General features: G+C 40.0%; 1 protein-coding gene and 1 long non-coding RNA gene across 2 annotated transcripts in view; one reads left to right on the top strand and one right to left on the bottom strand.

Moving 5' to 3' along the window:
• Window positions 1-24,187, bottom strand: part of LOC149868950 (uncharacterized) — a 43,828-nt gene extending 19,641 nt beyond the window's left edge. Inside the window, exons 1-2 of the long non-coding RNA XR_016441361.1 lie at window positions 23,996-24,187; window positions 23,441-23,633 (exon numbers count right to left, since the gene is read on the bottom strand). This is a non-coding gene — a long non-coding RNA (uncharacterized LOC149868950). The remainder of the gene's footprint in view (window positions 1-23,440; window positions 23,634-23,995) is intronic.
• Window positions 1-27,344, top strand: part of CDKAL1 (CDKAL1 threonylcarbamoyladenosine tRNA methylthiotransferase) — a 673,650-nt gene that overhangs the window by 59,050 nt on the left and 587,256 nt on the right. The window lies entirely within an intron of this gene.

A 27,344-nucleotide genomic window follows, 5' to 3' on the forward strand; every position in this document is an offset into this window, starting at 1 on the left:
AGCAGGAGAGGAAATAGTTATGGGCAGTGTCTCATAAACCTGGTTGGGAGGGGTGTGTGAATGGATACAGGGGGATTCAAGTCAAAGTTGAAATAAATTTTGACTTCACTTTTATATTTCATTTCCCTTTTGAAATATTCATGGTAATTCCTGAAGTGACTCCTGAAAATGTGATTACACGTCTTCAGAAAAGATGATTTCTTAAAATACTGCACTATTAAGTGAATTTAATGAATGGAGGAGGAAAATTTTGCAGAAGTTAAATTATTTCTAAAATAGTCGTGAGAAGGCACTGCCCAGGAACTTCTGTTTCACTCAGTTTTCACAGTGATTTTGGTTCTGACTTGTCAAGCAGTCTTTGAAAATTATTTTTTAAAGAATTTGAATACAATTTGAATTGTCTCTGTTTGTTCTGGGGCTTTTACTTTGGCTTCCTGACTGATTGTTGTTTTTTCAGGTATGTTTTGTATTGTAATTATAATTCATGGTAGTCTACAGTTTATTTTTTAGTATTTTATTGAAAAGATTTGTGGAGGGAAAATATTCATTTATGCTGAAATTTTAAAAACAAACATACAAACCCCCTTAGAATTTATGCAATGAGATACTCAGTTGAAGTTTTAAGCCATGGATACCTGGCTATGAGAAGACTGGTATTAGTATATTAGTTTGTAGATGGGCTTTGACTGCCTAATATATTGAGTTAATGATATATTTTAGGTACTGAAATGGCTTTTGAAACCTAGTGTGTCAGCTAGTAGAGTCCAAGAAGAAGTAATAATACTTTTTAAATCGCATAAGTCTTATTCTAGGTGCATCATCTAAATATTATTTTTAATGATAAGCTAATAGTGATATCTGTGATGTTAAGCATTATTAACACAATTGAAAAAGGATAATCAGAAAAGAGATGTACTGTTCCCTTGCAAATGCAAGTTCATTTACTCTGTTGTATTTTCACATCTAAGTCAGACAGTACTATCTAGTTTCAGTAAGTTGTCAAAATTATTTTGACGAGATAAAGTTTTAACTGCACTTCTATTATTCACATCTGTGACATCCAAAATAACAGCATAAGAGCAAAAACCAGCATTCGGCCGGGGGGAGGGCAACATGCTTAGCAGACATTATTTTAATTCATAGAAGGTATAGATTCTATGATCATGGTTTTGGTGCCAAGTAGGCCAAATCTGAAAAAATAGTTTTTTGAATTTTAGTCTCTAGTTCAAAATTTTTGTTTTCGATCATTTCTACCCTAACTGTTTTTATGTGTAGTACCTTGAGGGTTAAAAAAGGCAAAATAGATGAAGTGAATAGAATTTACATTACAAGTTCCCTTTCAGTGATGATTGAAAAAATGGTGACTTCTCTAAAATTTAGGGTTGGATACAGAGCAGGGGCACACATTTTTCTTAAGAGAAGGATGGCTCAAGCTTATAATGCATGTTGCAGAATGTTGGAGTACTGTGACTTAAATTGACAGGTTGTCTTTAATTTTCAGTACTGTTATGCAGGGTCGACTATGAGTTGAACCACTCTGACAGTATTAGATGAGCAAGACTAGGATCCCAGTCGGCTGGCTTTTCTGAGGTAGTCTGGAATTCCTGTGAACGTATTTTGAATTGGGGCTTGAATGCCAATTGCACTATGGTTACTTTTGCATACCCTGGTGCTGTGGTTCCCTCCCTTTTTTTTTTTTTCCATGTGGAATGTCATGTGGGTGTGTTCAGGTTCTTGATAGTTGTATGAAAACATGATTAAAAGGATGGATAGGAGACTGCTTTCAGTAAATTTGGACCTCAGTGTTTGAGTTTAGTTTTTTGTTGGAGGGATGTTTTTGGTGGATTTCTGTGAAACCTGCAAAACCACAAATTAAGTAGGTCACTATTTATTTACTTGTATTGGGTCCCTCTCCCTTTCAGAGTTTCACCTGAATTCTTGGAGTTGCCATTCCACGTGTGTAATCAAAAGTACATTCTGTCCTTTCTGCTGATATGAAGCTATGTCCAAGTGTCTGGATTGGAAGATCTCAAAGTACTAGCCAAGACATTTTTTTTCACATGAATGGAGTGATTCAGTTGTTTCGTAACAGGAAATGTCATTGAGAAATGTGGGCTGTTTATTTTCAAATCAGTCTGCAAACATTAATTCTCTGTGATGTAGGGTCAGTACTGTCATAGTTATAGAGGTAAGCAAAGGGAGAGACAGAGATCAGTTTACCAATGCCAGGCAGGAAGTCATTGCCATAATTAGGTTAAGTACTCTTAATTTTTGGCTTCTAGTCCTGTGGCCAGCCTGCTGTTCTGTTGGCTTTAACTGTTAAATAAAAAATGTCTGGACTACTTTTAAACAAAGTAGGCTTTTTTATTTACGTGCTAAGAACTGCTTTACTGATAGTGGAATTGGCAGATGTGGGTGTGGTACTTCATTCCCTAACATTAAACTACTGTTGATGGTAGGAAAAAAAGAGTGGGTGTGGTGCTTCAATCAAGGTCATGAGAACTTGTAAACAGTATTCTCACCAAAGCAACTAGAGGTACTTAATGTATGTACTTCATGGACATCTTACCCTTGTTTTAATTATTAGAATCAAGAAGATAGACAAAAGCAATCATTGCATTCAGCTGTATTGCTATGGTATGAAGAGGTGATATTGAAAATTGTGTTTTTTATATCTTTATTTCTGTGTAATTTAGTAACGAAAAGGTGAAACATCCTTAAATTAACACTTACATTGAAAGAAAATGATTTCTATCATTAGAAATGCAAAACTCTAGAACTCTCGGTTCACAGATTACCTTTTAGTAGACCAACTAAGAAATTGCAAAAAAAAAAGTGTATTTTTTTTGAGATTTCTTAGTTGATCTAATAAAAGGTATAATCTCTGAACCAAAAGTTCTAGAGTTTTGCATTTCTTTGTCTCGGACCAACATGGCTACCAAATACCTCCCTTTTATCATTAGCACTTGTTATGGATTGCTTTGGATGTTTTTAGTGTTGTACAAACAGCAAAAGACTTGTCTACTGAGGAAGAAACTTGGAATACATAGTGCCACAATAGCTCAAAGTAGTACTAGGCTGTGAAAAAAACAAACAACCCCCCCCCACTGCATATAGATACTCTTATTCCACATTAAGAGCAATTCTTTTTTGCCTGTTTTAAGTTCATCTAGCATTCTAGCTGGAAAACAGGATTAAATGACACCCAAGTTGCATTTAGTACAACATGGGGATGAACGCTACAGGGAGCTAGTGTTGAATAGATTTTTTTACACTAAGTTATCATCCTAGCTTTAAACACCCTAAATATATTTCTCAGTAACTTCCTCATTCTCTGCATGGATGGACTCTGAGTCTTTTGGTTTTAAAGATCTTTAGTGGTCTAACACAGTGATACCTATTAGATGTGTTGTGCTGTTGTAGCACGTGTCATATTTAAAAACAAACCAATAAAACTCCTGCACTGTATTATGGCAATAGAATTCATTTACCTAGCCTCTGGATTATAATAATTTTATAGCAGTGCCTGATTTTTTTTCTCTTTTTTTGTGGTGTAGTTCCTTAATTTTATATTACTTTTACAGGTCACTTTTTTGTACCCAAATTCAAATCAGTACTAGGATTTAAAACTTGGTGAAAAAAATGTATTTTGCTTGGGTCACACTTCAACTGAATGTCAGGTGGATTAAGTAGGCAGTATAAAAAGGTTTAAAACATTTGGTCACCCCATTTTACCATGTACAGAAATGAATTGCATCAAGCCAAGTTTTCTTTTTTTGCTCTTGGATCCATAGTGTTTTAAGGAGTTGGCCATGTGCACGTATGGTCCTTAATACTAGTCATTAAGATGGATGTTTATTAGCATAGGCTGGAAATTCAGTTTTGTTTTTTTACATTGTAGAGAGGTTGGCATCTGCAGCCTCTGGGCCAGATGTAGTTCTCAGCCATTTTATCCAGTGTACAGAGCTGGTGACTTTGGTGTTGGGGGGGCCAGGGGTGGTCTTGTTCCAGTTGCAGCTGGATAGCAGGGAGAGTGGCCGCACTGTGTTGGGGAGCAGTGACCGGCTCTGGTGGTAGGACATGTTGGGTTGGAGCTAAGCTCTGTTGAAGTCCCCCCTTGGTCCCAGCTGCTAAAATGTGTAAAGCATGAGTGAAGTTGCATTGAGTAGCTGGTACCAGTCTTTTGCCAACAGCAGAGGTGGGTTGTGGCCAGATACCAGCCTGGCATAGTTACCTGAGGTGCAGGGAGGGGGTTTATTTCCCTCCTTTGTCCTATCTCCCCCGGGTGACTGCAGCCAGGGCCTGCCAGCCCTGGTTACAGTCTCCGCTGCATACCCCTTCCCCCTCCCCCCAGCCAGACAGACTGTGGCTAGGGTCCCCTGGGGAGAGAGGAGATGGTGGTGGTGGTGGAGGAAATAATCCCCCCACCCCTGCCTCTTTTGCCTTGGGGGCTATGCCAGGGGGCGTGTGGCCACACCTCAGACAGCAGTGGTGTGGAAACCATAGGCACAGCATGGCTCTGTGTACCAGGTATAGGGTACTACCCCTGCAGCTTCCCTGCTGCCGTTTGCCTGCCCAACCACCAACTGCAGTTTGGTGCTGCGTGTGGCATCTACCAGTAGAACCAGGGCGAGCTACCCTGACAGTGATGGCAGGGAAGTCATAGGGGTAATGCGTGGTGCCTGGTACACGGGGCTGTGTTGTGCTGCTGTTGGGTAGGGGAACAGTGAGCAGGGAATGCCCAGCTTGGCACCCGGTGGCCTGGGGGACACAGGTTATAGCACTGGGGCTGAGCCCACACCCCTGTGAGGTCTGGTGTCATCCTGGGTGCTGCTCTCCAGCAGGTAGAAGGAGCCACCAAGCAGGAACTTTTCTTCCAGGAACTATGCTCCTGGGTCCTTCCCCCCCTCGATAGGGCCTTTGCTCCCCAGCTGCCCCAAGTGAAACGCCAACCCCGGCAGCTGGGAAGGCAAAGCAAGATTGCCCCCTGGCTGGGAGGGGGCGGTTCTGGGGGTCCCAGGCCATGCTGAGCCGTGAGCAGAGGGGAGAAGCCAGGCAGACCATCGCTGGGGTCTCTGCTGGCCAGGGTGGGGGTTTAAACCCTTCCCCGGTTGTATTCAGCCTGCCGGGGCCTGGCCACACCCCCTTCAGTTCAGCTTTCCCCCAGCCTGAAGGGAAGGGGGGGCTGCTCTAGCACCCCCCCTGCCTGTAGCCTGAGGCACTGCAGACATGCTTCTGCATTTCCAGAATCAAAAGCTAATGTCTGTTCACTTGTTAATCAGTTCAATCTAGGCAGGTTAGACTAACCTGCAAAGATTGAATCAATTCAGGCTCTGGCTCTTTTGAATGTCTGCCCCTAGCCTATAAGGCCAGCTCCTTAGCACAGTGGTTCTCAGCTGAGGAGCTGGGGCAGCCTGGGGTGCTGTTGGACATTTGAAGAATGCTACGAAGTGTGAAGAGAGAAGTGCAGGATCAGGCTTATTCCTGCCTGGCTGGTGCCCTGTCCCTTCTGCTTGGCCCCTCTGCAAGGAGGTGAGCACTGTTCAAAAACTAATTTAAAAAGTTATGGGGATGCTTTGGGTCTAAAAAGGTTGAGAACTGCTGCTCTAGCATCTGTCTGCACAAATGTTTTGAAAAATTGTATTAGGTATTTGTGGAAATTAATGCACAGACAGCAGTTAGTTTTAATTCCCAAGCACATCTGGATATTAGATTTTTTTTTTTTCCCCTTCCTCATACTATCTCTAACTTCTTTTCCTTGTTGATTGGTAAGTTTTAATAAAGTGTTCATTCTTATGGTTGGTAGTCTGAAATCTTTCCGAGGACTGGCAGTTCCTTTATGAACGAAAAAGTGCCATTTGGGAGGAGAGACTTCAATTTTGGAACTTGTGCTTGTCTTATCTATAATTCATGACACGTGTCTTTTGAAACTGTACAGTTTTTATCAATTATGTGTTAAAGTAGATTATGCCACAGTATTTGCTCCTTTCTGGTTAATGCCTCAGGCAGCTTAGTGAGAATTCTCTTTCCAGCTATTCCACGTGAAAGATTAAATGTGGCTTTCATAAATGTATAATAAATTAATTTTCCTATTTGAAAAATACCATTACTTAAATAACAAAGCAGCCTTGAAGATCTTATATTTCAGAGTTCATTTTTAGTGCATGTTGTCTGGATAGTTGTTTAAGCTCTTGGAATAACTAAAAACTGAACTAATTGGATTACTTGATTCAGGTAACAGTTCTTTTGTTATGGAAACTTCACAGTTTTTAGTTGACTTTTTTTTTTTTTCCCCCCCAAGGCAGATATCACTTCATATTTACAATTGAATAGTCTAAACCAGAGGTTTTCAACCTTTTAAAAAAAAGTGTACCCCTTCTGGTGGCAGCAGTCAGGTGCTGGGGGGAGGGAGAGAGCAGTGCTCCATCTCTGGCTGCCCACATGTATCCCCTAGGACCTTTTCAAGGACCCCTAAGGGTATGTGTATCAACCTGGTGCCCCAGTTGATAACCCCTGGTCTTAAACCCTGTCGTCTTTTCCTCATGAGTGAGTTTGGGTAGCATGTAAACTACTGCTGGAAATGTATAGAGTGTTTTAAGTTGGTCTGCTCTTCACATTTCTAACACATTTCAATTACACACAGAGCTCCAGAGTTATTTAACTCTGAAGCAGTTCTAAGTATCTCTTGAGTGTTTGGAACTGAATTGAAGTCTCTTCTCTTTCCCCACCTGCCCTCCCTTCTCTCGTTTAGTTTTGAGAGCAGCTCTTTGCTTTCACATCAAGTGAAAACCTAAATATTTTATTAATAAATAGCCAATATACCCTTTTCATTTCTAATTTGTAGTAAATATTTACATTACAAATGTTATTCATTTTGAAGAAAATATAAATTTCAACAAAATAATTAGATGTTCATATTAAAATCTAATTTGTTTTTAATTTTTGTTCGATTCCAAAATCTAAATTGATGACTACAGTGATTCCTTCACTTAAAAATGCACTTCCTTAAATTCTGTCTTACAGCACCGTATAAGTTCATCTTTTGTGCTAAATAGTACCAGGAAGTATTAGTAATGTAGTACTTGAACAGCAAGATAAATTTGTGCACTTATAGCTCAGCCTAAGGGAGAAATTAACTTATTTGAAGAGCAGGAAGTCTCTTACTGGATTCTTTTTCATTCAGGACTCATTAAGGTTGTTGGTTCATATCTTGTACAGAAGAGTGATCTTTTTCCGGAGGTAAAACATCTAGAATAATAAATGGTAATTATGGGAGAATTGTTGCCCCCTGCCATCTGTGACCACAGCTGCTCGACTGGTTTGTTTTAATAATGCAATCGGGCACACTTCTGATTTGCTTTGATATGAAAAACTAGTATTGGGAATGTGAATCTCCAGCCATATACAGGGTGGCCTAACATCTTTATGGCAAGTACTTTTTAATTTAACTCCAAGGATTGGTCTGCTTAATATGTCTTGTTTTTAACTTGCTACTGCTATTTTAGAGAGGAGAATGGAGGGGTAATATAAGGATGCTTTTTACTCAAATCTGTGTTAGCTCCACCATCTGCATTTAGTAAATGCCTGTCACTATCCAGTTTAAAAGACTTTTTAATAGTACACATGTGGAGCAGACCTATTAGGTTAGTTGTCTAGAATTTACTTATTAGAGCCCTGGTGCTGCTTGCTCCTCAGTAGCCATGGCTTTAACTGGTCTGAATTTTTATCTTAATTGGAAAACTGTTGTGAATTACAGCTATTCTTTTCAGTGTAACGGGTAAATCCAATTTAAAATCCATCTGAGGTATGCTTTCCCATTTTCTAAATTTCTGAAACAAATCTTACTATTGGTGGATATCCTGCCCAGCATTTGTTCCAGAACTTGCATGGCTAATGTATTGAGGCCTGCCTTGATGCATGCTATATACTACTTTTTTTAAAAAGGGAAAGAAATGGCTTGTCTTCAGAACAGTAGCAGTAGTAATTCTGTACATACCAGAAGGCTGAAAATACATCTGTGAAGTGCTGTTATCATAGTTTTGCAGATTTACACTGAAAGAACATTGCTAATTTTGCAAGATGCATTTCTTTGCATAATAGTGTCATGAATAATGGGATTATGAAGTAAGAAAAAATGTTACTTTTTTCATGCACATTGTTTCGTGTTTGACAGAAGACTGTCCGTAATCAATTGTGTTGGTTAGTCATACTTACTGTTTCACTCTGAGAATGTGTATAGTCTTCCCCCAGGCCCTGGAAGGAAGTTCTAGTAGCTTTAATGAAGACACTTGTTGCTGTTTGAAAACTAGAGAGGGAGTCCTTTTCCTGAGTCATTTAATAAAGCCAAGGGACCTTGGTGAAACCGGGGTGCAATGGGAGCAAGGCAGCTAGAATGGGAAAAACACCCACTAGGGAAATGTTCAGAAATTTGGTGCTTTTACTCCACTGGCAGCAGTGGTGGTTCTTCTCTTGCAGCTAACAGGAGGAAATTGAAAGAGGGGAAAACTGAAATAGGTGATCTAAGGAAGGGCATTTTGTGCCCAGATGCTTGTCTAACAGCTCTCTTTACTAATGCAATAGGTTCAATAAAAGCTATTACTGAACAAATCCTCACTTGCACAACATGGCTTCAAGAGGACTACAAATCTTTCTGTGCCATTAGCTTATGTATTTAAAACCCTCTATTATTATTTGCCTTTCTTCCCCCTTCTGTTGAAAATGAAATTTATCTTCACACTTCAGTCAGATGGTCTTGGGCCGCATATAAACATGGAGGGAAAAACCAAGCCAAACAAACAGTTTACTTTCAGATCAGTGGACCCCTGCACAAAGCACAGTGCATGCCCAGAAAAGGAATCGCATCAGTTTGACTCGACTTGCCCAGCATCTGTATAGCTCATGCTCTTCATTGGGGCTTTTTTGCGCTTTTATCTAATAGTTGATTGAATCAGTTATTAGCTCATCTGCTTCAGCAGGGCTTTTATCTATACAGATGCTGGGGAGCTGGGTCAAATTGATGTGATGCCTCTTTCAGTAAAGCACTGTTTGTTTGTTTGGAAGGGGGCGGGGGTTCCACCCTACTTCCTCCCACCTCAGATCTGTCCACACCCTTGGTTTCCTGAGTTTTTTGTTCACTTTTGCTTCTGAAGCACCTTCTTTGAAAAACAAGAAAATGGGATTTGCTAGGTCTGAAACGCTGAATCACCTGGAATGATACTATGTTCAGTTCATTCATCTATGGTCACTACTTCATTTGTTGGATAAGTCTGTTAGTTTAAATGCAAAATGCTTTGATAAAATTTCATCTCGGGAGTTTTATCATAGTTTAATACAAATAATAAAAACAGTTCTATGATTATAATTTTGTGCATTTTAATGGAATGTTTTCTATCCAAATGCAGTAAAATATCATTGTGCTATTTTTAACAGAAAAAAAATAAAGATATAAAGGGGTGTATGTTTGCTTAAATTGCTTATCAGTATCTAATGAATTCTCAAGACTAGCAAACAGAACTATATCAAATTTTGAAAAACTGTTTACTTACAAACTTACATATTCCAATAGTTACTATTAGCTGATGAGAGTGTTACTTTTATTTCAGTCATGCTCCCGAATAAGCTAATATAACAAACTTAAATTTCTTATACACGTCAAGGCTTTGTGCTTGTTGGCACTGCTGTATTGTCTCTTTAAAGTTTTAATAAAATGTGCTGTTTTAATACAATTCTTCATGAATTTTAGTTATTTTCATCTTGAGCATCTAAATAGAATCATAGGGCTGGAAGGGACCCTGAAGGATCATCAGGTCCAGCCCTTTGCATGAGCAGTAAAGACATCTGTGGCCAGGTGACCATCCAGTCTTCTCTTAATTCATTAGGGTAGATAATTGCATCACCTCTGGGGGGAGTTTTATTCCATAGTCTGGACACTCTGGTTGTGAAGAAGTTTTTTCTAATGTTCAGCGTGAAACTATCTTCCAGGTGTTTGTGGCCATTGTTTCTAGTTTTCCCCCAGGGCACCCTGGTGAACAGTTATTCTCTGAGCCGATGATGTATGCCTCTGATATAGCAGTAAGCTGCAATCAGGTCCCCTCTTGGGCTGCTTTTCTTTAGGCTGAAGAGTCCGAGATCCTTCAGCCTCTCCTCGTATGGCTTGCCATACAAGTCTCTGGTCCTATGGGTGGCCCTTCCCTGGACCCTCTTGAGCTTTAGCATGTCCTTGTTGGAAGTGTGGCACCCAGAAGTGGACACAAAGGAGGAGTGTGCAGTAGCATCTGTTGATGATATGGAGCTTTTTAATCTCCCTCCTTGCTTCTGTATAGTGTCTGCAGCAAACTCCCTATCCATAAGTACCTGTACTCTTACTCTTGATGTTCATGTTAAAAAAAAGTACTTTTAAATGAAGCATTTTTAATTGCCTTCTGAAGATCACCAGTCTTCTAAATTTCCTTTTTTGCTAGCACCAAGTCTGTACCAAATGTGCATTGGAATAAATACTAACAGAATCTTAGCCATCACGGTATGAATGGTATTGTTACAATATACATAACCATTCTTACATTATTCTATCTAGACAGAAGCTATCATTTGTAAAATTCAAAGAAATCCATTTTACCATGTATGCCACTTGAAAGTGGTCTACTTTTAATTTTTTTTTAGTTTTCTAAATGTGTCACAACCAGAGTCTATCCTTATTTTATATATTTTAGCCATTTTACTGAACAAATTATGAAACACTTGGTAATGTTATGTGAAATGTTAAATTTAGTTAGAGGAAAGCCTTTATTCTAAGGAGTGAAATATTTATTCTTAATTAATACTTATGTACAGATAAAAAGATTTAAGAAGTGGTTGATAATATATTGAATAAAGATTTATGGAGAACAGAAATTCCATTTTTGTGGAGGATTTCCATATATTAAAATGTATTGTTTTGGTTGCGAATGAAAGCAGCTTCAAAATTCCCCACGAAAGAAAATTTAAAATTGAAATTCCTCCATTTTAACAAACTTTTTTTAAGGGTAAGGGATACAAAATTAAAAAAATAAATAGTGGGGTTTGACATAGATCAGAACCTGTTCTCTTTTTAAATGAAGTTTAAGTGAAATATCACCTTTACTGAGAGTCACAATTTATCTTTATAGACCAACTAGATTTTTGCAAAAAAAAAATGTCTTTTATTGCAAGCTTTCAGGCACAAACACCCTTCACCAGGCATTGGAGACAAGATTGTAAAAGTTCTTCTGGGTAGAAATGAAAGTTTGTATTTCAGAGGATTTCACAGAGGAGTCAGTAGTTGGAATACTCCTCTGGGCAGGCATTTCTTAGCTGGTAAGGTCTCACAGTTCTGTTGTGAGGCTCTGTGATGATGCAAATTACCTTGAACAAAGGCAGGAGCAGTGAAATAAATATGATTTTATGAAGCATTTCAATCTGACAGCTGCTTTTTGCAATGTTACCTCAAAATTTCTGTCCTGCTGCAATACCAGCACACAAGAGATACCTAGATCTTGAACTTAGGAAAGCAGTAAGATCCATTAATAGATACTGTTGCAAGACTGGGACATTGGCTATTCATTGGAGGCTGCCTTTTAGGCTAGGGACAGACATTACAGGTAAACTGGTTTAAGTGATCAGAAACTGGTTTAAACTTGGAAACAGAACAGATGTTCAGTGCACATAAACCAGTTTGAAAATGGCTAGAACCAGTTTGAGATAAACCTGGTTGAATGTAGTATCAGATATAACTGATTTGGGTTGAACCAGTTTATATAATGTCTGTCCCGGACCCCTTGCTGGTTTAAGATAAATCAGACTCCCCCAACATCACAGCATTCCCTCTGACTGGGTGGGACTCTGTTCCACAGCAGGGCTGGCCCCTCCCATCTGCCGCCTCATTAGAGCTCCGCAGTCTCTGCAAGCATCTGCCTGGCTTTTGCTCCCCCTTCCCCTCCCCACTCTGTGCTAAGCAGGCATTCCCCCTGTCCCTCACAGACACCTCAGAATTAGCTAACAGACCACGTGCTGGCTACAGTCTGTGCTATGGCAGACGACCAAAGCGGATGGGCTTTTTGGAGCTATTCAACAGGTAGCTTAATCTCCTTACTTGGACAAGCTGTTTAAGAGTTGTTTGCTCCCCTACTCCACCTCACCACTCCCTGCTAAGCAGGAATTCCCCCCTCTCCTCTGCCTTGCGGAGAAGGTATCTGTGTATTAGCTAGCAGACCGCATTCTGGGTCTATGCTGAATCAACAGGTAGCTGGCAATGTCCCTCTGTTTTTCTTAATGGGGCGATTTAAACACTGAGATGGGGTGATACTGTTATCAGCACCCCCTACCCCACCCTGCAGACAGTATACAGAAGCAAGGAGGGAGATTGAAAAGCTCCATATCATCAACACATGCATGCACTGCACACTTCTCCTTTGCCTCAGTGTTAGCTGGGAGCTACGGGCTGGCAACACTCCAGCCCCTTGAGCAGCAAGCTTGGAAAAGCCTGGGACTGCAGGTAGTCTGGGGGTTTACACCCCTCCTTAATCAGAGCCTCCTGCTGGGACCTGGCCATACCCTCTTCAGCTCAGCTCTGCAAGGGAAGGGAGGGTTGCTCGAGCACCCCTCGGCTTCTAGCCTGAGCCACTGCAGGCACATGCCTGAATTTTCTCAGTCCAGAGGAATTATCTGTATGGTTGGAAACCGGTTCAGCCTAGCCAGGTTAGACTAACTTGCAAAGGTTGAATCAATTCAGACTCGGGGGTTTTTGAATCTCTGTCCCTAGCCTTAAAGACCATATGTGTGTATCCATATGGTACAGGTCAGTACCAGGCGGAAAAGACCACAAGTTTAGCTCAGGAGCAAGGATTGGTATGCATGGGATGTTTAGTCTTCTTTTACAGCTGAGCTATTTCCTCTGTGTTCAGCACTGAGCTGACAGTACGAATAGTGAAGCTTTTGCCTACCTGTAAAATGGACTTCTAACATTTTGGCTACAGTAATCTTGTCAACAACCCATTCTGTTTCTTAGAGTTTCTGGGGGAAAGTTGCTTCTGTGCTAAGTTTATAGTGTTCCAGGAATTTGGTTATGTGGACATTTTTTGCTCTTTTTTAATTATTATTTATTTATTGATTTTTATTTTGTTGGGTGATGTATAATGACCATTTTGAAAGTGGAAAGCCTATTGATTTGAACTTGTGGAATGGAATACTAGGAAGCTGTTTTAGATCTGCCATACGAATAAGCATATGTTATATATTGGCCAACATTTTTTGCAAGCTGTTGCGCTTAAAAAAAACAAACAACCCCAAACAAAATGGAAGTGAAACAAAAAGAATGCCCACAGAGGGGGAGGACGTATCTCACACAACAAACGCAGCAAGCAGGTAGGTGAACATATAGCAAGGATGCTAAAGTAAAATAAGTGCTGTTTATGTCCATTTCAAATTATAGTAAGACCAGGCTTTTTTGCCTGTATGCTGCATGTGTGTTTAGCACACTACAATTTAATTTTACTCATCTACAGCCTGTTTTGTGACTTTGCTATGTTAACATAAGGAAAATCATTAAAGAATAAGATGGTCTGGTTCTGACAATAGCAGCTCTGAAATGCAATAAGAAATGACATATAAGGAAGGAGAGCCTCTGAGCCATAGGTTACAGGACAGCCAAGTATCAGCTTTTGCTTAGGAATTTTACAGTTTAATGCATTTTTCCAGAGGCCAGTATTAGCTTTTGTACTGAAACTTCACCTTACTATACTTCACATATATTTTTTTTTTGATTTTCACACCAGTGACTAAAGTAGGTCATCATTTTGTAAACAGTGATATGCTTGCATCTTGCGTTATTTATAACTTCATAGCGCTGCATACATAACACAAACGTCAGTAATGACAGAACTTTCATACTAAGGAAGCAGACAAGTGTAAGGTGAATTTGAAATATGTAAAGACTGCTTAACAGAACATGAATCGTGTTTTTAATTGAAAAAATATCTGTAGAAATATTTGAGGTGAATTTCTCCAAGTTGTTCTAAATGATTTTTATATCAATCTCTAAATTATGCCCCTTTAGATTTCATTGATTTAGCAGTTTGTATATGGAACTTAATTTATTTTTCACCTCAAGACTGCCACACAGCTTCTTGCTTTTTTATATTAATTTAATAGCACTGGCAGGTAATGGCATTCTTATGAGGTAGAGAACAAAAATGGACAATGGCAAATATACGAACTGGTACCAGTTCTGTAAATCTTTCCCCCCCAAGGTCTGTGATCTTGCTGCATGTCCTCTTTGTATCCAAAGCTAATTGAAAATGTAGCCACAGTTTTTTTGCAGTTGCAGGATAGCTGAAGCTTCAGGGAGGTTGTTCTGGTATTTGAAAATGCTGTGGTTCTCATTCTCATTCCTGCTCGTGTTTTTCTGTCCTTTCCCTGATTTTATGATTTCATAGACAATAAATTGCAGGAGGAAAGGAAGATCATTTTCTTTGTACATTTACACCAAATGACTCTAAATATAAAATAATAACAATATTGGCCCTTGAACCAGCCTTTGTACATAGATTTAATTTTACTGAGAAGTGTTATCCAGAGCCCACTTAATCTTAATATTGCTGATATTTTGGTTGCTGCTTATTGTTGCATAATGATTCAGGAAGTTTCCTCAACTCCGAAACTTGTATGAAACTTTACTTTTGAGGTGTTCCCTTGCTGTGTTCTCCCATGTGATGTTGTGTAGAGAGTTGTGCAGTAGTTCTTTCAAAGACAGAAAATTGAAGGTGGCTGGCTCAGAAGGACCTCAGGAGATAGTATGACAGAAGCTTCCTTTCGAAAAGGTTTGTATATGAAAAAAACAAAAAGAACCTTAGCTCTTGATTTCAGAATACCCATGCTGTCATGGAAGGATTTAGTTTGACAAGTACCACCCTTTCAAATTGTTTCTATCTGATGCATAGCATGCAAAGTTACATTCATATGCAAACATTCATCCCTTTTATACAAATATGACCTTCTGTATTTTTTTTTTTTATTTGATGCATTTCTCAAAGCATTTTTTAGTAAAATTTGCATAATAACCTGGCTCACTTTGCATTTTGTATTGTGAAGAATTCAGATGTTGTGGATATGAAAAAGACTGCAGTATGCACAAAATAAAAAGGTGCTGTGAGAGGCTATGTTGCCAGGTTAAACTCTTTCAGATATTTACATGCAGTTTTGCATATTGGAGCTACTCAGACTCTTATTAACCCTATACTGTATTTGCAGTTAAGGAATTTGCATAAAAATTTGCTTCTTAGTGGAAAAAAGCTTACAGAGTTTAAGCTCTGTAGAGCTTAACATGAACTCCTTTTATGCATAATCAGTTATTGGGGAGAGAGCACTTAAATCAGAAGGAAAAATATATGGCAATTTTTTACCATGTTATAACAAACATTTATGGTTCAGAAAATGAATAAAAGCATTAAATATTTCTGACAGTATGACCTTTGGATAACACATGTGCAGGGTGGGTGGCATGTTTCCAAATGTAACATAACATCTATACCCTAAAAAGAAATTTAAATTTGAAGCTTATTCTTGGTGGCAGTGGCAAGAGAGAGATCAGGGCATGTACTACTTTCCCCCGCCATTTCTTCTACTTCAGTGTATATATTTTGATTGTAAAGGAAATTATTTCATCTTTTGGGAGGAGGTAGTTTAGTATGTTGCCATTTCCACCATTATCTGCCATAGATCCAGTGGGCTGTCAGGATGGTCATACCCTTGTCAGTAACTTGCCATTTGTTTCCTTATGTATTTGTGCCAGTGTATGCTACTGATTTGTTTTCCCTTTAAATGTGTTGTGTATATTTACTATGATGAGGTTTAATTCAGGTGATTTTGATTTGGACTAATTTCAGAGTATAGGCCCACCCGTAAGTGGTTAGTCAGACCTAAAATTGCTTTAGACTTCAGGCTAAGCTGTTCCTGCTTGATTTAGAAGTCTTACTTCTGTAAGTGGAACCAGCTAAGTTGCAGAGATCTGGCTGAGAGAGGAGGTTGTGATGCACCCTGTTCTTGGGGGTAAGATTACCCTCTAGATCAGGGTTTGGCAGTCTTTTGCCTCTGTAGGCTAGAATTTGTGATCTGGCCCCCTTCTGTAGGCCACAGACTTCCTCTGTGCTGACTCTTTATTAGAAACGGGGTTCTGTTCAAAGGTCTGCATGGATTTAGTCCTAAGCACTAAGGATCCTTTTTCCCATGATTTCAAGCCTCCAGGGCTAAGGACAGAAGTTGCACACAAACTAATATAAGTGATCGGAAACTGGTTTAAACCTGTAACAGAACATAAGTTCAGTGCACAAAAACCAGTTTCAAAGTATCTGGAACTGTTTTAAGATAAACCTGGTTAAATGTAGTATTAGACTTGATTGATTTGGGTCAAACTGGTTTATGAAACTTCTGTCCCAGGCCCCTTCCTGGTTCAAGTTTAAATCACAGTTCCCCAGCATGCTTTCTAGCCCAGAGCTCCAGCAGAGAGGGGATAGGGGCATAAGTAGGGAGGCAGGGACTGCCTCCTACCCAAGCAAACCCTGAGTGGGATCTGGTGCTAGGGAGGGAGGGTTAAACTTCCCTTCTCCTGAGTACAGAGCTGCCCCTGGCCTGCTAAAAACTTACTGCAAGCTGTGACTGGACTACAAATCCCAGAGGCACCTGGACACAGGAAGAGGAAGTGATGAGCAACCTGCAGAGTCCTGCTGCTGTGTTTCTGGACTGCACATCCCAGAGACCTCAGGGGCAGCAGGAAGAAGTGAACACACAGCCCATGCTGGCTTTGTGCCACAGAGCTGTGCTCTAGCACCCCCTCCCCCCCGGATTCTGGCTTGAGCCACTGCAGGCATGTGGCTGCATTTCCTGAACCAAAAGTCAATATTTGTTCAGTTGTTGCTCAGTTTAATCTCTGCAGACTAACTTGAAAAGACTGAATTAATTCAGCCTCAGGCTCTTTGACTGTCTGTATGTAGCCCAGCTAGAGCCCCCCTGTTGGAGCAATGGAATCTGACAGGGAGATGCTTGTGACTACAGTGGATGGGTTTTTTGTTTGTTTGTTTTTTGGCTGGGAACTAGACCCAAACTGTGGAACTTTAGTGGCAGCCCTGGCAACAACTTCATCATTCAGAGTTAAATACCAGTTGTCTCTTCACTCGCAGAAATTGATCCTCTTAACGGCTGAAAGCAGAAGTCATTTTGTTAGAAGATGGACGTGGATTGCGCTATTTAGAGCATCAGAAGAAATGGACATCCTTGCTGTATTGGGAGCCTCAAGGATCAAATATTACAGGCCACTCCCTGAAATCATAAATGGAACTGTTTAATCCCCATGACTATTTAGCAATAAAAGAGGACCAAAATCATTTCAGTTTTAACTACTTTTCTGGGGTTGAAGTTGCAACAGTTAGCTAACTTGTATTGCTACAGTATCATGGGGATATGTAACAGCTCATTATGTGTAAAAGTATATGTATACATGTGTTATACCCTAAATGTACCACCTGTATAACTTATTCTAGCCTCTGCTGAGGTAGCTTGTTTGGCAGAACGAGACTGCTGTTGTGTTTCGAAAATGTGATACGAACAATGAAGTGGCCTGTTTTTCAAACTGATTTATTGCTCATGGTAGTTCTTTCCAACTTCCTTGGTTTAACTGGACACAAAGTGTGACGCATCAGTCTCACAAGAGCAATAAGTAGGGTTTGCAAGTTTGAGTTTCACATACTGTGTGCACATTTTACATTTTAAAAACAAACAGCTTAAGTTTACAGAACTAAGTGCAAAGAGTCTTAGTGATGCTTTGTACACGATAGACTTACTGTCAGTGCATAAGTTTTATTGTATTGTGTAGCTACTTTATCTACCCAGAACTATAAAAACAAATAACAAAAAAAAATTAATTTTTGATGGTTTTTACTGATGTTGCAGCAGTGTCAACCAAATTCAAAACAGGCCTGATTTTTTTATGGACCTAACAGGAAAAAATATTTGCTTCTCTGGGAGGTTTTAGAGGGAAAACACCTTGAAACCTTATTGTGTGCGAGAGAAATGGGTATTTCCCTTTTAAGTATTTTATAACACTAATATTGAATAGTTTTAAAATTTAGCTGAATATTAGGTAAAAATGGTTCAGAGGACTTTGAAGTTTAACAGTTGTCATTTCAGACTTCTCTAATCTTTCTCTAGTTAACTCCATTGCAGTGATCTTTCCAGTTCATATGAAGAAATTTAGTTTGTATGGCTAAGATGTGTAGCTGTGCTTTTTACAAATGTTTCCTTGCCTGAGCTAAAAAAATTCTATCAATGGATGAAAGTTTACCAAAACCAAACAAATATTTTTTTTTCTACTTTTTCCCTCAATAGTAAAACCAGCCAACTGGATCACTTCTTCAATAAAGTACACATTTATTTGTAGTATCCTAGGATGACTTCTTCCAGTAGGCCATTAAAGAGTTTGAACTCTTACTTTATCCATATAGACAATCATGAAGACACCTAAATTCCTGTGTGTTAAATGGTAGTTCTGCTCTTAAAAGTGGCCATGTAAAGATCTCTTCCCTGTGTGTGGTTTTATTTGTTGACTTGAGCAACAGTATTTTTGCTTTTTCTACTGCTTGCATGAGAGACTGTAGATACCCAAGTGACAGTGCTGGATGCTTCTCACCCTCCTACATAAACCCAATTGTTTACTTAGTTCCAGTCAGTTACGCCTGTGCACCCTGAAAAGGCAGACCAGTTTAAACAGGTGTCCTTGAAGGTAAGATTTGAGCTCAGTGCCTTTGTGCACTCATAACTGTAGAACCTTCTTATAACTTGTGGTGCACAAGTAAAGTATTGTGCTGTTCCAAGCCCAGAACTGTTCTTTTGCATGTTACAAGGATGTGGACAGTTTGGAAAGAGTGCAGTACAGAGCAACAAAAATGATCAGGGGCCTGGGAGATGATGAGACTTGCAGGGAAAGGCTGAAAGACCTAGGTTGTTTAGCCTGGAGAAGAGAAGACTGGGGGAGGGGAGAGATTTGATAATCATCTTCAAATACTTGAAAGGTGATTTACAGAGAGGATGAAGATAGACGTTTCTCTTTTGCCATAGGGGACAGAACTAGGAGTAACAGACTCGAGCTTCAGCAGAGGAAATTTAGGCTGGAGATTAGGAGGAACTTTCTCACTATGAGGGTGGTCAAGCACTGAAACAGGTTACCTAGAGAAGTTGTGGAATCTCCATCCTTAGAAACTTTCAAGGGCAGGTTGGACAGACACTTAGTGGGGATGGCTTTAGTCGGGGATGATCATGCCTTAAGCAAGGGGCTGGATTTCATGACTGTGAGGTCCCTTCCAGCCCTACTCTCCTGTAATCCAGTGTTTATCTGACATCAAATCAATTTAAATTTCTGGCCAGGAAGTCTTGATTTAATCATTGTTTTCACAAAATGTGCATTCTTTTTTGATATAACCGTAATGCATATTATTCATAACTTGGAGATAGGTATAGTTTTCATTTTTAGAAGGTAAATATCACTGCTTTAGAATGTATAGTATGTATTTGCTAATTTCTCAGATTAATTTTTCAGCTACATCAGAAAACTGAATTGTGATCTGGTTATTTATTTTATTTACCAAAGCTAATTGAAGCAGATACTTGTGGAGTCATTGGGAGGTGAACTATCTCCAATTCACTAGGTTAATCATGGATATTTGGGGGATATTTTTGCCACGCTATATTAGGAGGGCATTAAATGAGTGCTGCAGCCATATGGTTTTTAGCCTGGGACGTTCTTCTAGATTTCTTCTCATCTTTGATTTCTTCTCTGTTTTATGGCCTGGCAACCCTGCTGCTATGATAGGTTTTTCCTTCTTGCATACCATTCCCTCTCTAGATCTCAAATCATTGTGAGCCTATCCTCAGAAACTTTATCCCTCAAGACTTCTGGAATATTCTGCTGAAAATGTTTCTCTTCTGTTTTTACTGCCCCTCCCTCCTTGCATTTATCTCCAGATTCCTCCTCCTTGCCCAGATCGACACCCCCCCCCCCCCAAAGTGAAACTGCACTTTTACAGAGAGGTAAGGGCTTGACTTTGTGTACAGAAACTTGCAAAGAGACAATAGGGCTAATGAGTAGGTCATCAGGTCTGTTATTTGTCATCTCCATATACTGCTGTTAACAAGGATGTTATTTCTGGAGAGACAAATCCATGGTTTGAGAAGAGAAAATAAGGGTCACAGAGATGCTTAATGGGATCTTCTAGACGACGCACTGCGTCCCATTCTTTACTCTTTATGAAGGAGCCTCTGGGAACCCCATAAGATTGGGCCCCTAATATAGTCCATGGCCTGTTGTGATATATTTATAACACTTTTTAAAAAAGGTTACATGAATAAATTGTCTCAAATAGTAATATATAATATTCTATGGTATAAAATTCTAATACAATTAGAAGTTATAATCCCTATTCTATGATGATATCTTTTGAGCTTTAATATATCTTAAATTTAAACCATCTTTATATAGGTTTGGTTTTTTTTTAGAAAAATATGATTCAATAGAAAAATAGGATTAAATAGAAAAATATGATTTAAATTAAAAAATTGTTTTGGGGGGGTTTATTTACTCTTTTAAAAAAAAGGTTGATTTTTTTTTCTTTAATCCATCCTTTTATCTGGTGTAATAACTCAGAAGGGGAAGTGCAGCATCTTGCTTGAAATTCTTTTAGAGAAAAATGGAAACTCTTTCTGACAGAGTGGTGTAGATTTTTCCAACACCTCATTCTACATCTTCTCCTTTTATATAATATTTCAAGCTCTTCTTTTAGGGTTCATATTCAGTGTGAAGGAGCACTTAAGGAGAAAGAACCAGAGTAATCGTACTTTATTTACAGTTATTAAAGCCCATTAACGTAATCTGAAACTAGTCCCCCGTCTCCTTTTTCATTTACAAATGCTTGGACAATCTGAGGTCTGATAGAGACAACTGCCTTAACATTACCTGTTCTCCTGTAGTGCAACTCTAAGCTTCTTGGTTTGCTTTTATTGCAGAATCTGCCACTAAAACCCCTCTCAATAGGGAGAAGTTGTTTCTGTCAGAAGCAAGTTGTACAGTTTTCTTTGTGGGTTTGGGTAGGATGAGTTCATCTTGGAGCTGTTGGCCCAGAAACTCCTTGCTCTTTGTGGAGTGGCAACTAAGTGAAGCTCTTTTGAAAGTAACAGTATGTTTCCTTGACAAGAATTTATAAAACTTACACTGCCATCTGTCCTGCTTCTGGCCTTGCTAGATTGCATGTCAGCTATTACACCTGATGTTACTTGAGACATTTATTTTGAGTATCAAGTCTTAAGAGATGGAAATTCTCAGGTAAATTATTTTCTACTACAGACTCCTTTTACAAGGTTTTTAATTGATAGATCTCAGGCTAACTCTCCCATGTGAAATTTTTAGGGAAACAAACTTGCTTAGTTTTTTGTTGGTGAGTGTGGATCTCTTTCCAAAAGTTTACCTGTATAGCTTCTGTCTGAGTACCTTACTGACCGATGTAATTTCTGCCCTTTTTGTACTTCAGCTGATTTTTATGTAAAGCAGATTTGAATTTCTAAGAATGTACAATAAAAATATCTACTTGATACTTCAGGCATTTTTACCAAACAGAAGCAGTCAGCTTTAAAAACAGCAGCTGACCCCTGACAATCTGAGAGCAAAATAAAACTCCTGTGAACAAAATTTTCTTTTCATTTGTTTAAAAAGAAGCAAAATCCTGTGGAACTCCAAATAGCAAACACCTTTTTGTATCTACAAAAAAAAAAAAGAAAATGCATAACAATGATGAAGGCCCACTAACATAAGTGTTAAAGAGGAAATGGAATCTATTTAGAGCATGAGTCCACAACTGGAGCATGACCCTTTGAATATGCATGATCTATTGTACGCCTCTGAATACAACTTTCAGTGACTTAATATGTCATAAAATGTGTTATTTGCTGGGTCTCCAGTCCTTTTTGTCCCCTGCATGTTCTAGATGCACAAGGTCAGATGCCCCTACCCTTAGTCATTTTGGGTAGTGTCATATTCACAAGTAGTCATATTTAAATAAGATAGGATGCTAATCAATATGAATAGAAGTGGCAGTTTGGCTTCTTCTGAATTCTTTTCTAGCTGGAGCCTCTGTTATCCAAGAGCATATGTTAGCAAAGAAGCCTAAACTTCATAAAAACATTACCAGATTGACCTGTACAATGTATAGAAATTATATTTGTTTATATAGACCAAATGGGCACTAAATATTTAAAGCGTTAGAGGCATTGCAGAATTTCACTCTGAAATGTTAGTATACACTTAACCAGGAAGAGTGAATAAATAATCTTTTTCTATTTCCTGTCATGGCTGAGCATTGCTGCGGGTGCTGCAAACCCTCTTCTGCCTGTACTTGAGGCAACCAAGTTTAGTTCGTGACTGGTTTTCAGTTCTGTCCTTCCATAAACTAAACAGGCTTCTGTTTCTCATTGTCCATGCCAGATTTCAACAATTTCTTTGACTAAATTAACTTAAGCACATTATAAGGCTTGTTTTCAATATGGAGTTAACCCAAGTTGTGATTTTTCATTTTTTTCTAACTAAAGTTTCATGCTCATGCCCAAACCCTGATCTTGTGCATGATGGTGCTTTTATTTCCATTTGGCTCACTGCTCGTGACACAGACAGTTTGGGTTAGTACATTTTCTACTCTGTCTGCATTTTGTGTTTTACAGTGAGGGGAGACTTGCTTAAGCTAGACTAATTAGAGATAAGTTGGGTGTAAATAAGTAACATTACTTTAGCTGTGCAGTAAAAATGTAGCATGTACTTACTTTACAGGAAGAGAAGCTAGTGGTAAATTAGCCTGAACTGAGCTTTATGCTTTTCAGCTTGACTGCTGCCCTGCTTGAGCTAAGTAATTTAAAGCTGATCCGGTATGTCCACACTACATACCTATAGTCTTACCTAGCTGATGGCACTTCTTGACTATGGTGGCTCTTTCACATACTCATCCTTACCTCTAAGTTTATAAAGAAGACCCATAGCTCTGACATAGTTTACTAAAGCTGTAAAAGTAGTAATATATATATTTTGCATGGGGAAAGATCCAACCAAGGCTTTTCTACAGGGCCAAGAAACTAGAATTAGATCTAGCATTGCTTCATCAACATGTTTTATCTTTGGAGTCCCAAGTACAGATTATTGTCACTGTGAGCTTGTATCGCTACATTCTGTGAGTGTGACCGCTGGGTTTCGAATAACCCCTCTCGAGTGATTGGGTGGATGTCAAACACCTCCTGGGGTGGCGTCTGTGCCAGAGTAGCTCTCTTCTTCCCATGTCACCAACCCCGCTCTCGCCTGCCACGACTTACTGTTCCTCAGTAGGAGGAGTCGGTTGACAGGACTCACCCGGCAGTCACTCGCGGGGCTCCGCCACCCCTACGGCCTGGCCTCACGCCACGTTCGGTGCGTCGCCTGTCCGTTGGTCTTGTTCCTCACTGTGGGGTAACACCTTCTGGTCTGCCTTTCGGTGCCCACAGCCCCTAGCCACTGTGACCGCTGTAAGGACCTTCCTAACTGCCCTCGTTGGCTTCACCCCTTCCTTTAGGGGGAAAACAAAACAAAAAAAAAAAGGTAAACTTTTATAGAGGCTTCTCTTCAGCCTCAGCCCTCAGGGTACACACCCCTATCTCTCTGCCCCTTTGTCAGGGGTGATTAAATACACAGACCAACAAAATACAGAACGCTGGGTCACTCCCTACCTTCTTACTAGCCTACCCCAAATACTCCCTGGGGTTTCCTTCTGTTCCACCCTGGACCAATCGCCTCCAGCATTCTTCTCTTCTGCCTGTCACTCCATCTGGGACTGGCAGTGATGCCTGCCCTGACTGCACCCCCTCAGGGCTCTCCTGGAGTCTTCCCTCCCTAGCATGGCTTTCTCCGTGCCCCGTCCCAGCACCCCACCTGTGGGTTGCGTCGCTCCCAGATGCCACTCCAGCCGCGTCTTCGGGTACCATGCCTGCAGCTCCCACTTTGTCTGGCACAGGCTCCTGTTGGGATGTTCTGCCTCGCTCCACATGTGTCCCTGCCAGCTTTCCTGGCTCTGTGGGTCTTGCGGTGAAGGTTCCTCCTGTCGCCGACGGCAGCAGCAGCTACTTTCCCGTGCTGTCCACACCTCCTCTGCAGCGGCCGCTGTTCTTATTTCTGTCGGCTGGCGTTCAACGCGGATGTCATTGGCTGGCTGTAATTGAAGAAAAAAGGCAGTTAATGAGCCGTGTGGGTTCCTCCTTGCTCCCCATGCACGTCCCGTCCTGAGCTGCTGGTAAGTGCTACTCGTTACTTTGCCTTCCAGGACAGTGTGTTTACTTTTTTTTTAAACTGCTCTTTTATCAACAAAGCCCCTCTCTCTCTCTCTCTCCTGTTCTTAATCTGTTTTCTGCCCATCAGTGCTATTTTGGAACAATTTGGCTAGGGACAAATTACATACAAACTGGTATAAGTGATCAGAAATCGGTTCAAATCTGTAACAACAGAAGTTCAGTGCACATAAAGCACTTTCAAATTGGCCAGAATGGTTTAAGATAAACCTGGATGGATGTAGTATCAGACTTAACTGATTTAGGGTAAATCAGTTTATTCAGTTTCTGTCCCAGATCCCCTCAGATTCAAGCCAACTCCATAATCCCCTGGCATCTCAGTATGCTTTGCACCTCCCTTACAAACCCCTCCTTTGCAGGGTGTGTGGGCTACTCTTGGCCAAAGCTGTCTGCTCCAGCCAAGCAGGGAGGCGTGCTCTAGCACCTGCTGGCTTCTGGCTTGGGCCACTGCAGGCATGTGGTTGCATCTCTGGAATCAAAAGTCAACATCTGTTCACTTGCTTATCAGTTCAATCTACACAGCTTAGACTAACCTGTGAAGGTTGACTCTATTCAGCCTTGGGCTTTTTAACTGTCTGTATTTAGCCTTTGTGTTACTTAGGATGAACAGAGACAATTACCAACACAAATCAGATTTTTGGTGCTGTTTCTTCTCTGACATTTCTTTCCTCCCAGCAGTGAAATGCAGCCACGTTTATGTAATTTGGCAGCTTGTCTAAGGGGGGATGCATATGGTGGGGGAGCTCTTAACTATATGTTTGTTTCCTGCTGCAGTACTGCTGTATCAACACCTATCTTGGTTTCTCAGGTCTGATAAATTTGTAGACCAAGGATGTATCGTCTTGTAGAAACTACTATTAAATGTATAAAAGCAACTAATTCATCAGAAATCTTCATAGTTGAAGAGATTTGGAATTGGGTATGAAGGAATTACAATTTAAATGATTTTCCTGGCCTGTTTTTGCATTTTGGTATGAGTGATAAAGTGTATGCACATATGTGAGAAATGTAAGAATAAGTGTGACTGAAAACCAGTTCTTTGTCATAGGTGTGTATTTCTAGATTTAAAACCACCACCTTTCCCATTGTCTAGGGCAGAAGTGAAAACATTTGCTTTCATCATGTGAGGAGCTATTTACATTGCCAAAAGCTAGATTCAGTTGAATTGTGATGTCAGGCTGCCTGGAAGCTCTTGATTTATGTGACAAATTATACAACATGAGACAATCTGATATAGCCTCAGATATTTAAAAAAAAAAAAAAAGATTACTTTGAGCAAATGCTAAACTGTCCCTGGTGTTTGAGCTGGTGAACACTGATCAGCCAAACTCTGTTTTGGTAGGTCAGTAAGTCTTTAGCATCTTAATTCCAGATTGTACTGTGGCAGTGTAGTTCTAGCCTCTTGGCTATTAACACAGATAATGGTTTGAAGCAGCCAGAATCCTTCTCTGTTTTAATCCAGTTGCATTTTGTGCATGTAAAAGCTGTTGTTGCATCTTTTTGATGCCCGAGAATGATCTGGTGTGTGTTTTTTGTGGTTCTTCCTTCCCTTTAACTGTTTTAGCCTTTGATGGGTCTTGAAGCCAATTATATTTGTGTTAGCACTGAGCTGGGTAGTCCCTTCCTGCAGTGCTTCCTGGTGGGTCTGAAAAAGGTATCTGATTACACTTATTCAAATTACAACTTGCAAGCAGTGACAGCGCGATTTGGTTCCTTTATGGAGAGACTGTCCCAGTGGTAGCAGGGTTATCTTTGCCCTTTTTTACTCTGTTGTTGAAATAGCTGATCTGTCATCTTAAGTTCACCTTGCTGGTGGCAAGGTTTTAGAGCCTTGTTGCCTTTTTTTTGTTCTGTAATGTGTGGAATCTTTCTGTCAGCCTGGCATCATTGTTATATTTTGCTAAATGGATTAAATGCAATAAATGGCTGGAGGTTGAATAGCTATGTGCTAGATAGCTCAGTCTAAGGAAGGCAAATGGCTTTAAGGGTGGCTTTGAAAGAATCTGATTGTCCTTAAAGTGGCAGAGTTGCCAGAAGCTTGTTTTTCTTAGCAGGAAACTCCCCTCAATAATATTTTTCATTTTGCAGTACTACGTTAGTTTTAACCTGTTCATTTACAAAGTGAGTGCTGTTCCTGCTACAGTGAGAATTGCACATCTCTGTGTATCCCAAGTAATTTTATGTCCCCATTACTTTATTATCTGGCAACTTGTAGTCATTAGTATATTTACCTTAACAGCCTTTATGAATGTGAGAAGGAAAACACCATTATCCCCATTTTACAGATGGAGTGGTAGTGTGAGATTCATAAAGGGTTTTAAGCAGCTCTGATAGTGGAATTCAGCAAGAAATATACCAAGTGATATGCCCAGTTTCCTATACTCTTTTTCTAGGGAGAGAGAAGCACCTCAAACTGGGATTCATCATTCTCATCATGAGGGGTTGCCTAACCCATTTAGTAGGAGGGGCAGAAGAGAAAGGTGTGCTTTTGAAATCTTACTCTTCTCCCAAACTATGTAGCAGGTGTTCTTTGAAGCGCTGAGTTAAATGTCACAATGAGACAGGAACCCACAACTGGAAACCTGATCCTACTGTTGGGTACCTAAGTCGTCATTCCCTTTTGTGATGAGCCTCTGGTGGTGGTAGTACTATCTGTCTTTCGCACAATAGCCCTTTGATTAGAACATGTGTTCATGGGGTGTGAGACCCAGGTTCTAGCTCTTTTCAGATGGACGTCACACCCAGGTCTGCCACTTTTTGGGAAAGGTAGGCTGTGGGCTAACATAGGGTGAAAGCACCTCCATCCTTTGTTGAAAGTGGCCTTCTACAGAGAGTGATGTGGGCATCATAAAGCCAGAGATGATAAACAAAAGGAGCCTAATTATAGCCCAAGGAAGAAATTGGTCCTCTGACGGGGAGTCCTAGCTTATGCTCTC

The sequence above is a fragment of the Crocodylus siamensis genome, chromosome 3 (assembly GCF_052110815.1).
Source record: "Crocodylus siamensis isolate JL-2025a chromosome 3, ASM5211081v1, whole genome shotgun sequence".
Classification (NCBI taxonomy): domain Eukaryota; kingdom Metazoa; phylum Chordata; order Crocodylia; family Crocodylidae; genus Crocodylus; species Crocodylus siamensis.